The 5,644-nt window shown below is 38.2% G+C and overlaps 1 long non-coding RNA gene across 1 annotated transcript; it reads right to left on the minus strand.

Moving 5' to 3' along the window:
- Nucleotides 1-1,469: 1,469 nt before the first annotated feature.
- LOC107184111 lies at nt 1,470-5,361 on the minus strand. The gene is made up of 3 exons (XR_001514930.1): nt 5,226-5,361; nt 4,778-4,843; nt 1,470-2,819 (listed from the first exon to the last, which is right to left on the minus strand). It is a non-coding gene; the product is annotated as an uncharacterized LOC107184111 (long non-coding RNA).
- Between the last annotated feature and the right edge of the window lie 283 nt (nt 5,362-5,644).

Raw genomic sequence — 5,644 nt, forward strand, 5'->3', positions numbered from 1 at the left:
CCCATCGTACAAACTTCCAAGAGTACCTTCTAATCTGCAGAATCCGGAGGGAAAAGTCCATTCCTACCACATTGGGGCTATTTTTTTGGAAAGGCAATGGAACTTAGGCCTGCCTCTACTGCTGAAATACCATTCTGCTCTACAATGAGTCCTACCAATTGAATATAAACCCGTCCACATGATTTAGGGGAAACTGTGAAAACAAAAGAATGTTCTAAACTGTAAAATGAATAGGATGTAACCCAGAGAAAAATCCCCAAATGAGAACCTGCTGAGGGACGGTTTCGGGCAGAGGATGCCGATAGGGATGCCGACTATACGCAGCGCCCTGGCCTCCAAATGTCATGTAGATGGAAGTGCTTTCGCCTGCTGCTTCCTCCCCACCCTGCAGATGTGTCCAGGCTTCAGACTTCCACTTCATAGCTCACCCCGTCTCCCTCCCACCTGGCCAAAGCCACCTTCACCCAGACACAGAGGGACAAATACTCTGGGTTCTGCTTCCTTCTCTGGCATCAGTATCTCAGATCAGATCACAGTCTAGCAATTTCCTCCTTGGGATCTACACAAAAAATCACACTTTGATGAGCTTCCTTATCAGAGTCCTCCCTTACAGCTCCTTAAGAAGTAGCTGACTAAAGCAGTATATGGGTATCCCGGCCACAGCCAATCTGGCCATTTTGATAGCTTTCCCACAAAGGAGAATATAAAGACACAAATAGAAGAGAAAACCTCTGTCATTACTTATTTCAATAGCAATTGATGACAAACAACCCAGTTTTATCAAATTTGGGGAAAGAAGAAATATGTCTTTTGATTGGATAGAAATAAAAGATCACTGTTATTCTATCACGCTATTTTACACATGCTTTTTTACACCTGCCTTCTCAGCAAGTATTCATTTAGTAGCCTAAATTATGAGCACTAACTTGCTAAAGGGAGGCTGGGAAAAGTATATGAATTCATAAGACTTCCCAAGAATGGCCATCTTTTAAAGAGAACTCGGCCACTCGTGTGGCAGGAAGACACACACACACGCTTTCCAGCTTACCCACACACAACACTTTAAGGCTTTCGCTCTTTCTTTTCCCAGGGATATGCAAATGAAATTCATTAGCTCCAAAATACAGTAATTGCAAATGAATTAGTTCCTCACCATCCCCAATCCCCAAAAACCCTACAGATTTTTTCCACAGCAAATTGGATGCCTACTGCTAAAGGGAGAGAAAAGATCACATTCTAGCCGGTCATACAGCTACAGACACCAGTTTGCACAGCTCAGTACACATGTATGAAAACATATTTCCATTTAAGTAGGAATGCTGAAGCTGTTAAACTGGGTCAGTCATGTTCTTACTGGATGACAAACACAACTGAAAGTCAATCATGTCTCCTTATAATAATATACCAGGACTTAATGTAATAAAAATATATTTGGTTTATCCACACACTCCAAAATAAATACTCTTAGGTAATCTGCCTGAACCAAGCTTTCATTTATTAACTATTTACAGTACAGTGATTTTGTATCTTAGCTGGTAATCAAAGATGGTTATGTACTGAGTGAGAGAAGACATAATCTCTCTTCCAAATATCACCTCTCAAAACTCTGGACTAATTCGATTTTAAGATCTAGAATTGCATCTCTTGGTAACTACATAGCAGTAGTGACCCTGAGAACAGGAACAAGGCAAAGAAAGTATACAGGACTTTGATTCTCCTACACAGGTGCACATAAAGTTAGTTTATTAATGACTACATTTTCAAGCCAGCCATTTTGATCCAATATTTAAATAACAAGCTATTTAATATGAAAGCAGAATGTACTGCCACAATGTGACAGAAGTACAGCTTTATCCATAAACCCTTCACACAATTATACATTAAATGCTATTTTTATTTAAGCAAGGCACCCCTACTTGTTCTAAAATATGGGATGTGCTACCCACTGAAAAAGCAAATGAAGGGACTTAGGTTTTTTCCTATCTAGAGCTGGTTTAAATTCAAGTGAAGCCATTAAGATCCTTACCAGTAGGGACTGTTTTGAGATGTCACTTCACAGTTTTGAGACTAACACCCCTAATGTTTGCCCAAAACCAAAAAAGGGGGTCAGGAGATTGGGATATGTTCAGACAACTTTTAAGTTGAGACTAGAATTCTCTCCTAAAGCACACAGGCACTATGTTAAATGCCAGTAGCACAAGCTTAGAAAGGCCAAACAATTCTAAAGATGTGACACTGCCGAATAGCTGTCCATTATACTAACCAGTGGTATTTATTTTTTTGTTTTGAATCTTTTCTTTTTTTTTACATTCCTACCCCTTAAGTCATCAATACACCTAAAATTATAACTACTCTACCAAATCATAATGATTCAAAGGTCTGAAACCTTTCTTTGCTTTGGTGAGTATTTGGTTAAAATAAATCAGTATTTTATTCCATAGGAAGTTTTATATCAGAGCTCTCAAAAAAATCATTTTTAAAATGGGAGGAAGATTTTAAATGACAGTGCTGAATAAAAATATGCAGTCTTTACATTGGATAACAATCTCTATGAAAACAAATTATTTAATCATAAAATAAAGACCAGATTTGTAAATCAGATCTATCCTAGACAGTTTTAAACAAAATTTAAATTTGTGATTTATTTAATTCCAAACTGAATCTTTCCTTTTTCTTTCTAAACAGTCCACTATGGAATTTTTCTTAAGCAATTAACCCCAAACCCCCATATCCTTTCTCTAACAGTTGCTGCTAAAACACTGGAACTGTATATCCCATATCCAAGAAAGATGTGCAAATGAAATGCTTCTTGCTTCATCCTGAAAATAAAACAAAAAGTACAGCACATTTACTAAAAACGAAAAAGTGTTGAACATGTTTCCATATCATTTAAAATAACAAATTCAGTAATTTTTTTTTCTTTCCTATTTTATGCAACTTATCTGAAAAATCAATTAAGTTGAGGTAAAGAAAATTAGTTAGGCATCAGTATTTATAGCCTGGTATGAAGATAGGAAGGCTTTTAAAGTGAAGCACAGAATATATTTTACACAGATTTTAGCTAATGTAAATATATAATATCAGGAGATTGTGGTATTTTACCTCCAAAAACAGCCCATGACAACTATTATAAAGAAATGTCCCAGGTGTTTTCAAGAACTCACTAAATATCTACCACTACGTGTAGAAAAATGATTACAACGAAATATATTAAAAGATTTGCCCAGGAAGTGTGGGTTAGTTGGTTGGAGCATCATCTTATACACCAAAAGGTGGCATGTTTGAGTCCCAGTCAGGCACATACCTAGGTTGCGGTTTCAATCCCGGGTCAGGGAACTTAAGGGAGGCAACCAAAAAATGTTTCTCTCTCATATTGATGTTTCTTTCTCTCGTTCAATCCCGGGTCAGGGAACTTAAGGGAGGCAACCAAAAAATGTTTCTCTCTCATATTGATGTTTCTTTCTCTCTCTCTCAAATCAATAAAAACATATCCTTGGGTGAGGATTAAACTATACTGTGTGTGTGTGTGTGTGTGTGTGTGTGTGTGTGTGTGTATACACACTTTATAGGGGGGAAAAAATACCATATAACATTTAGTCAAGAGAAAAGACATCAAGACATATTTAGATTTGTCACGGGTAAGTTAACCCTATGAAATCATAAAATTCCTAGTACAACCATTTTCATAACACCACTTTAGGAAAAGAAACAGTGGTTCAGTAAGTGTACATATCACTGGTATACTCTGGTTTCAAATATATCATTTTAAAAATATCTTAGAACTGAGGAAATGTGTTCAAAATTTTTATAGAAAGAAAAACAAATGCAAGCACATTGCCAGTGTATTATGATTTATAGCTACTAAAGGTGAAAAATTATTTTCAGCTCACAGAATCATTAATGTTGAGAAAAAATGCAAAAAGACTGTATATGGGAAAAATACTCAAAGCCACTATCTATATATATAAAACCCTAAGCAATCATTTGATCATTCGACCGGTCGCTATGATGCACACTGACCATCAGGGGTCAAATGCTCAACGCACAGGATCAGGCACCCTCCTGTCTGGTTCGGGCCTGCGGGGATCGGGCCAGAACTGGCTCGACATCCCCCAAGGGGTCCCAGATTGCGAGAGGGTGCAGGGCAGGCCGAAGGACCCCACCAGTGCACAATTCTGTGCACCAGGCCTCTAGTCTATATATATAAAAGCCTAAGCGACTGAACAACCAGTCGCTATGACACACACTGACAACCAGGGGGCAGATGCAGGAACTGCCCCTGCTGGTGGTCAGTGTGCTCCCACAGCCAACCTCCCGTGGTCCCTACCCCTGGCCGGTCAACCACCCACAGTCCCTCCCCCAGGGCCAGCTGGCCCCAATAACCCTGATAGGGGCCTCTGGCCAACCTCTCGCGGTCCCTTCCCCACCCCTGCAGGCCAACCTCTCACAACCCCAATCGGCCCCTATCACCGGCCAGGCTGAGGGACCCCACCTGTGCACAAATCATGCACTGGGCCCTGGTACAATCATAATGAATTCTGTTTCCCAGGAGAATTCCACTCCTTATAGTGATGATTCAATTATCATGATCAGTTTCATCTTTATTAACATGTTAAGTGCCATGTCAGTCACTGGTGACTGAAACGAAAAGGAAGACAAAATAGGCTTGGCACTTAATGTGTTAAAGAGAACAGTTTCCACCATATTACAAATTAGTAAGTTAATGATTATTTTATCAATTGAAAATAGTTTCCACAATTGGACCTCTTACGTTTACCTTATTATCTGGAGTCTTATTTTCCCTTTGGACATGAATTCAGGAACAATTCAATATACCTATGCTCTGAGAATGACAAAAAAAGATACATTTCAAAAAGTTGAAAAGGCAGAAATAATATTATTTATGAGCCTTTTTCTCATAATATGAGCCTTTTTTCTCATAGTTCAGACAGAAACTCAAACCCTTTATCCATTGGCTTTTCTTAAACTAAAATATAAAACAAAATTAAATCCTAACTAACTTTGGATAAGAATATGCAGGATCATTAGCAGATAAATGCTTTTCATTACAATATAATGTCTCATCCTTTTTCACATTTACTTTATGGTAGTGACAGAGTACAATTTTCACAAGGAAATATTCTAGGAAAATTGCGAAACAGAAAAAGGCATTTGTAAGCCAAGACATGTATGGAAATGACCGTGAAAACCACGGCAGCACTTACGAACGTGGGACCGATCCTTGAGCATAGCTGCAACAGCATCCTCATGGGAATCGAAGTGCACATCAGCTTCTCCAGTGGCTTTCCCACTGGAACTGTATTCCATGGTGATTCTAACAGGCTTCAGTGGAGCAAAAAACTAAACAACAAACAAATGAAGCCAAAAGGAACATAATGGTACTAGGTCCAATTTCTGTAAGTCTAATAGTTCTGCACATTCCTTTCAGACTTTGATTCATACACTTTAATTTTTTTTTTTTTAGGAAATATCTTCTACCATCTCTTCTGGCTTTTCTGATCTTTTTAGAACTCAAAGTTCATTTCAAATATCTGGTCATAGACAACTTATACTATACTATAAATACAATACTATGCAACAAATGGTTCTTGACGTGCTTTTTATAGCAACAAAGACCACTTTT

The sequence above is a fragment of the Myotis davidii genome, unplaced genomic scaffold (assembly GCF_000327345.1).
Source record: "Myotis davidii unplaced genomic scaffold, ASM32734v1 scaffold284, whole genome shotgun sequence".
Lineage (NCBI taxonomy): Eukaryota > Metazoa > Chordata > Mammalia > Chiroptera > Vespertilionidae > Myotis > Myotis davidii.